General features: G+C 34.9%; 1 protein-coding gene across 1 annotated transcript in view; it reads right to left on the minus strand.

Annotated features, from left to right (window-relative positions):
- The window catches only part of ambra1b (autophagy/beclin-1 regulator 1b), a 31,900-nt gene extending 25,462 nt beyond the window's left edge, over positions 1-6,438 (minus strand). Inside the window, exon 1 of the mRNA XM_055155132.1 lies at positions 6,162-6,438. The gene's annotated coding sequence lies outside the window, so the exon portion shown is untranslated. The remainder of the gene's footprint in view (positions 1-6,161) is intronic.
- Positions 6,439-8,548: the final 2,110 nt, after the last annotated feature.

Below are 8,548 nucleotides of genomic sequence, written 5' to 3' on the forward strand. Positions count from 1 at the left end.
AAATTATAAATAAAATAAATAAAACTAAGACACTTAACGAAGCAAATATAAAAATGCAAAAGGTAAAGTTCAAGGTTAAAGGAATGGGACGACGAGACATATTTCCCACAAAAAGACATGAGATTGGGTCCATGAAAATGAGAAGAGATTTTGAAATCATTTACCCATGGGGTTCAGAATTATGAAAAAGTATTATCGTTGCCATAGCAATAGAGCTAGGTAATATGGACAAAGACAAATGGTTATTTCTCATATTGATCGATCTTGATTTTTAATTTGATTTAATTTAGTCTTTTCAAAACCAAATAAAAGGATTTTGTTACTGATTTTATGAACATTAACAATACAGACTTTTAATTTAATACCAAAATTAACACCAAAAACTTTCTTCCTCCAAATTCTTGCATCTGCTACAAACCACATGCTCAAAGCCGCCAACTATATCACTGATTAATTTTTTTATTTTTTTATTATTCAAAAACAATGAAAACTGCTTATACAAAAATAATTGCACCACCTCTACAAGTTCAATCAAAATGAATTACTTAAAACTGAACAAAATGTGTATTCTTTGCACAATACTGAGGATATTTTTATTTTTTAATCCGTCTTGTTACTGGACCCCCTCCCGTTCCGTCCCTAAAGTCCTTGAGTCTTTCTTCAGATAAGAGTCTAAAACAGGAGCTGCCTCTGGGTCACTGCGACCGCCAACATTGACAGGAAAATAAAACCAAGGACCAAACCAGGGGACCAAAGCAGGTCTAAACCAACCCAGGACTAAATCAGGACTAAATCAGGACCAAACCAGGACTAACCAGGACTAAACCAGGAGACTAAACCAGGGTACTAAACCATTGGAACAAAAGCAGGGGACCAAACCAGTCTGAACTAAGCCGGAACTAGACCAGAACTAGTCCAAGACCGAACTAAGACCGAACTAAGACCGAACTAAGACCGAACTAAGACCGAACTAAGACCGAACCAAGACCGAACCAAGACCGAACCAAGACCGAACCAAGACCGAACCAAGACCGAACCAAGACCGAACCAAGACTCAACCAAGACACAACCAAGACTCAACCAGGATTAAACCAGTACAAAAACTGTAACCAGGACTAAACCAGGACTAAACGATGTCTCAGAGCAGGATTAATCCAAAGCTAAATAAAGGCTATTCTTGGACTAAACCAGGGGGCTAAAACAGAAGTAAGCCAGGACCGAACCAAAACCCCATCTGTACTAACACAATAAAACCAGTGACTAAACCAAGGACTAAACCAGGACCAACCAAGTAACAAACAAGAGATCAGAAATTGACCGCTATGAAAGATTTCATCTTCAAGATCTTCATGCTTTTACTGACAGAGGATTGGCTGTAGACCTCTCCATTAAAAAGACCCAAACTGAGCACTGACCATCAGGAATGACACAACCCCCATTAAAATGTGATTCATTGCACAACTCTACTTTAAACATATCATTAGCTACATAACATGTCTTATGATAGAAAAAAATAATGGCAGTGCTCATTATTTACAATTTAAGACTTCCAATGATTTGATACTTTTGAGGATTATTATTCACAGTTTTATGTTGCACCATATTACAAAAACCAGATGCTTTTTCTTAGTTTCACTGATTCTGATGGAGTTTCAGATGTTTTTGTGTAAAATGACTATGATAAAAAGTTTGTAATGCTTTTGCTAAGAAAATACCAAAAGACATTTTTATTTGGTTTTAAAAAGGTAGTGTGTGCAATTTCTAGTTAAGACATGTCCATGAGAACAAGACAAGACAAGATTTTGATAGAACTTTGTCTAAATATGCCATTTCAGTTCACGATTTTTGCTTTATTATTTATTATAGTTCTGCTGTCATTGTAGCACTGCTTGAGAAAAAAAAATCTCACAAGATAATTTTTCTCATATGTGTACAATCTTGTGACACTTTTGTCTTGCGAGAGTTTGTGGCACGAGATCTTGACCTGCATGATTCCAAAGAAATAGAAAGTTAAAACCATACTTTGGAACATTCTTCATAGTGATAGGTACATTTGATGCCATATTGTGGAAGATTATAGTCAAAGGGACAAAAATTCCATGGAGACGAGGTTTGTCAGGTTTGTGGAGATGCAAGCATGCTCACAGTAAGGACGCATATATTTTTTAATGGTCCTACATTACATAAAATTGACTCTTGTGAGCTTTAAGTCATGTTATAATGTTGTTACCTTCTCAAAAACATACCTGGGGATGTGTTTTGTTTCATTCATACTTTTTTTTTTTTGAGGAACCTGCATTTTTTATCCGTCTACAGCTCCACAGCCTTCAAAGAGCTCGCCAAAGGATTCTGAATTATATGTATTGTGCTGAATAAGTAAAATTTGATTAACAACCATTTTGATGCCTCATAAATAAATAAATGAATAAAGGCTTATGATTTGTAGGCATCAAACTGTTCCTCATCTTGCTGTGGCTCTTATATATTTACTCAATTTCTTTCGCACGCTAAAATGTGTAGCTCTCTGGCAGTTTTACTTTCCAAAGGGAGCTCACCAGAGGAAAAAGGTTAGAGACCCATGTTCTACATTTCCAAAAAACAAAATGCTCCGTTTCAAACTGTAATGTTATAAAGTGGTAGTTTTCAAGTTAACAGCTACCTTATATCTTTTGTTAAGTGGAGATTGGGCTAAAAGGTGTATGGAGTTTTTGTGTCTGAGAGAAGAACTCAGCCTAAACATGCAGGATTTGTGTGTTTAAAAATGCGTGAATGAAAACACAACTCCAGGTCTGTTTGTGATGAGGAAACAATATTATAACAGAGATCAGCAAACAGTGTAAGTTTTTAGTGCAATAAAAAAACACTTAAAACACATGATTTTATTTGTTTTACTTTTCTGGCTAAAAAGTGACACACTGGGGCTTTAAGAAGACAAACTAAAATGTAAAATTATGACAAACGATAACAAGTGAGATGAGTAAAAAAATGTGATTATTATGTCCTACCACACACAGCCTTAATTAGAATGCAATAAAATAGAAGTGTTTCCGGGCCTCGTTTCCAATGTAATACGTTTGTCTGTGGGCTCTGGTGCCTCCATGTAAACAATACATGATTATAGTGGATCAGATGGTAATCGCTGTCCTCAAATGGCCCGAGCGAGAGATTAGCCAAGTCTAATTCGAGGATCACACCCAAAAGGAACGAAGAAATCAAGAATGTCACAACCAAACTCGGAAACCGCAACTCTGTCCACATGTAAACAGGGAGGAAGCGAAGCACAAACACAAGCTTTTATAATGAGGGTTAAGTAATACGAGGGCATGTCCTGCTGATTGATTGGCCAGCTAAGAAGGGCTAAGAAGGCCTGGCCAAAATTATAGGTCTGTCACCGTAATTACTATATCAATATCAATATATGAAAGCTGCAACAATACAATTTCTTTGGTAAATTTGGGTAGATTCTTGCCATTTTTATGTAATAAGGTAAGATTTGAGCTTTGAGTGTTGAATAAATCACTTCTATGGGTATTTATTGCTTCACTTTCCTATTTTATTTTTTTTTCCACTGGAGCCCATGAGTTTAATGATGCTGTCTATTTAAAAATGGTTTGCGGGGATTGTCTTGTATCATTTTTATTGTGTCAGCGCCATAAGGTAGTTTCTATATTGTCATTAATTGCAGTATTTCGTGATGTATCATGCTTCAAAAATTGTTTATATATCTGTGTGTATCTGATCCAAACTGCATTCACAAGACTACAGGAAACTTGTATTTATATAAAGAGTAGAGAGGGGTGATATATCGGTTTAAGTATCAGCCGATATTCGATACCAGTATTTTTGTACTGTCCAATTCTTCTCTGTTTGTCCTTTGTGAACAGACAAAAAAGTGAAAATAAAAACAGGAGAGCTTTATACGGCTGTATGCTACACAAACATGCAACTACTTATTTTATTTTCATTTGTGATCTGGAATTTTAGATATATTTGCATCTTAAGATATCAGTATCAACTAAAAGAATCCATATGGGCCCTTCCCTAATATTGAGTGAGTAAACATGAGAATAGCGGGTTTAGTCTGCCTTTCTTACATATGAATACCAATACCAAATCTTCAGCTAACTCAGCAACTTCTTTCAACTGTTGCCCCATTAAAAATCCTTATCATCTAAATAAAAATGATTAGTCACCAATACAAATTTTGGTCTACACCATCGACCCATTAATCAAGTAAAGGACCAACAGTTCATATTTCACCTAAACCAATTAATTCAGAACAATCTAACTTCGGAATTTGCAACTATACATTTCTTTGAAACATATTCATGCTGTTATAATTAGGGCAGGTTGTCAAAAGTATGGAAAATCAGATACTAACAGATACTAAAACTTTTACAGAAAACAGATACTACTTTGAAGTTTAGTTACGCATTACCAGGAAGAAATTAGAGGTCTCATGGTAACAAAGAACAATGAAAATTACATTCTGTCACTAAAAAAGGAGCATTTATTGATCTTCATTGTGTGAATTGTTTAGTATTATAGAGGTTGATACTGTAGTATAACTGGTAGTGTAATTGGGGTTAGGGAGGCCTGCAGTCACAATAAATACTATATAAACTTATCATTCAATATGATAAATGGAACAATAACTTTTGGGGGTCACTATTTATTGTGACTTTGTGACTACTTCTTTCTTAGTACTAGTGGCAATGTTTGGTTATTTTTTCTGCAATATGATCAAAATTGAGGTGTAGGTGGTTAAATTATCAACTAGGACTATACAATCTAACTACATGCTCCATTCTGCTAATTATTTATTGTAGCTCATGTATTTAACATTATTGTACATTTAGAATACTTATTGGGGGATGATTTCTGCTTTATTGTTTGAGTTCAATATAATTAACAGGCCTACAATTAGGATGAAACCTTTGATGAAAAATAGATTCTAAAACTCAAAAAAGCATGCATTAAAACATCTTGGGATTAGCCAAATTTAAAACTTAATTTATAACTACTGATAATAATGGGGGCAAGTCAATATAATAAGAAATGAATTGCAGATATAGGAAAGGCAAACATGAGCAAAAAAGAAACATTTTTACAATTAAGCAAGTTCAAAATACATTGTAACACAGAATTTATTTGCAAAAGCTTTAAAACGGTCCTACATTACGATTGACTCCTGTGAGTTATAAGTCATGTTATAATGTTGTTACCTCCTTAACAACATACCTGGAGTTGTGTTTTGGTTTTGAGTAATCCTGCATTATTAGTCTGTACATCTCAAAAGCACAAAATGCTCTGTTTCAACTTGTGATGTCATGAAGCGATATTTTTCAAGTTAACAGCTCCTTTTACCTTTAGTTCTGTGTGGGCAATTCCACAGCTGAAATGATCCAGTGTTTTCTGTTTGAGAGAAGAATGCAGCCTAAATATGCAGGGTTTGTGTATTAAACATGTGAGAATGAAACAAAACACAACTACAGGTACAGTATGTTTGTGATGAGGAAACAATATTCTAACATAAATCAGAAAATAGTGTCATTTGGGCCCTATAAATTGGGCTTTTACTGCATATAACAATGTCATTCATCACTGACAAAGGACACAACTTAGAGAACAAGAATAAGCTACAATCTGCTTCAGGATTGAACAGAGAACAAACCTAACGCTAGATGAAATCAGATCAGTCCATTTAAAACTCGAACCACGCCAAAATAAACATCAGAAGTTGGTAAAATGACGATGGCACATACATGGAACAAGACTGCATTCATTCCTTGACAATTTGACATTAGTGTTAGTGGACAGGAAGGTTCATGGTAGATTTTCTGGGTTGGTTAAGCAATCGAACACTAAAAACAGCCACGTGAAAAATGCCAGTTGCTTTTACACTCTTTACACTTCATCGAGATGTTAAATTTGGCACCGACAGCTTCCATTTTCAATCTGAGGAAGCTAACCCAACCTACCAGCTAATTTAGCCCATTCCGGATATAGCCCGCTGCCAGTCAAATTTCACCACTACGAAACGTGATATTTGGACTATTTTAACACCACAAGAGCTCTAAATCATGTCAGAGTTAAATATAATGTTTGGATGTGCGATAACAGTGTAAAACCAGAGATCGGAACCAAAATTAAAGGCCTACCTTGTTTTTTTGAGTCGCTCCCCCACTGAGCTGCCATCATCAGCTAACTATGCTAACAGGCTAACTAGCACGGCCAAACACGGAAAATGTGGCCACCGCGGATTAAAAGCTCTATCTAACGCTAACATCGGTGATGATCGGTGACAGTAAAAGAACAACGTCCACAGAAATTAACGATCAACATTCATATAATCCAAGGGAGGCAGATTGTTCAGTATTTCTAAGGCATTGGTTCGAGGGGTTCAGCTCCTGTGGAACTAGCCGCTAACGCCACCGCTAGCTCGGCTCAGGCTTATCAACAGAGCGCCGAACGCAAAGAGTCGAACCTTGAAAACTGCACGTATTTAGTCAGAAAAACAACGACAGCGCGTCTTTAGCAAATTAAATAAGGCTAAAATGTTGGCATAACCTGTGCGCGCGGTTAAGATGTCGAATGAGCCAGAAAAGGTAGAGAAATCTGTTAATAAAGCTGGATAAGGATCTGATCATGTGTCTTGTATCGACTTGTGAGTCTGACAGGAGAAATAACAGTGCAGTTTTTGGATGGGTTTTTGGATAGAGGGCTGTGCACATAATACAAAGGCCAGTTCCGCCATGATAACTTCAGTCTAATAACATTTTATAATCATCACGAATCAATGAACTATTAATAGCAGAAGACAGATAAAACAAGACAGATTTATTTATTGGGAATAGCAATACATTATTACATTATATTATTTCATATTCATTGTGTGGGACAGTATTTCTTTTATTATTATTATTAGTAGTAGTGGCTGTGGTTTGACTTAATTGTATATTACTGGCTATATTTCATGAGGATTGCACAAATTACTTAAAAGTATAACTATATTTTATATAGAATAAAATTAGAACTTATTTAGAATTTATTATTACCATTTATATGAAAGAGAAAACTTTGTTATTATACTATATCGTGATATGTGAGCTACTGTGTCCAAATAATTTCCCTTGTGGATCAATGGATCAAGTCTAGGTCTAAGTCTATTTTACGGGGCTATAGGAAAAAGTTATGATTCTGAAAAATTACATTCTCCAGGTCGGTGGATCCCAACTATTTTTTTTAAATCCCGAGTACCCCCCTAATATATACCAAGGTTGAAGGACCAAGGTCCTTTTGACTGAAAAAATTTCAAAAACTTTTCCATGACTTTTTCATGATCTAAAGTGAATTTTCCATGACTTTACGGCACCTACATGTCCAGAATTGAGGAGCTTTTAGGGCTAAATATGAAGTGTGAACCCTTTCCACTCACCTTATGGTTTGATATTATAGTTTATTAACATTCAAAATACTGTCAGTGCATTTATTGTTGTCTCTAGCCTAATGATAACTTAACAGAACGCTGTAGTTGCGTGAAAGATACAAAAATTCCATGACTTTTCCAGAATTTCCATGACTGTGGGAACCCTGATATACATGTTATTGTCAATTATTTCAATTTTATTATATTGTTTTAATGATACTGATGTCCAAAATGTTATTACAAAACAAAGATAATGAAATAAATAAATACAAAGAAGAAAATTATATATATTTAAATAGACAAATATGATTTGACTTTACCATTAAAATCTGAAATCATTCCAAGTAACCCCTGGTTGATTTGGGAAAAGCTGCTATAGGTGATATTATAACCCCAAGGTCAGAGAGCTCAAATTATTCAACACCATCTATAAAACAGTTGTTAATTTAATCTTCCAAGACACAAATACAAGTCAATACAACACTGAAATATTTACAGAAACAAGTACATGGTAAAGTTACACATAATACTGTACAAGAAAGATGTTACTGTGATCAGAAATCCACAGTAAAATATCGTCTTTGTAAAGAAAACAAATATTGAAACATATAGAAATATTATGAGAACATTATTTACATATTCACAGTGTATCTGATGTAATAAGGCCATTGCAAAGGCTTGGTTCAAATTTTGTGAAAGAGACTGATTAGACTGATGCACAAACCCAAATAACAATCCAATAATCTGTGCATCTAGAAAGAAAACAGGTAAAAGTGCTGAAAACAGGTAAAAGTGCTGTCATCTTTACAAACTGAGATTTTGTATTGATGTATTTTTATTGTCCTTGTGGAGGTGGGGGATCATACCAGACTTTTAATATGTTATATTTAATCATATGTTGTATTACCTTTTCATTATGCACTGCATGGAGATAGATATGTTTAATGCCATACTGTGGAACTTTTTCAGGTAAATAACGTCTCTTTAACGACCAGCATCAGATGGTAGATAGTTACATAATGCACCTTTAAAATATAGCAAATGTGAAGATCTGCTGTACTTGTCCTCATGATATAAGAACAGATCAGGTGCAGTAAGTCCAAACTCTCCGGTGCATTT

This window comes from Boleophthalmus pectinirostris, unplaced genomic scaffold, assembly GCF_026225935.1.
Source record: "Boleophthalmus pectinirostris isolate CB_2022bp ecotype Guang Dong unplaced genomic scaffold, ASM2622593v1 HiC_scaffold_2, whole genome shotgun sequence".
NCBI lineage: Eukaryota > Metazoa > Chordata > Actinopteri > Gobiiformes > Gobiidae > Boleophthalmus > Boleophthalmus pectinirostris.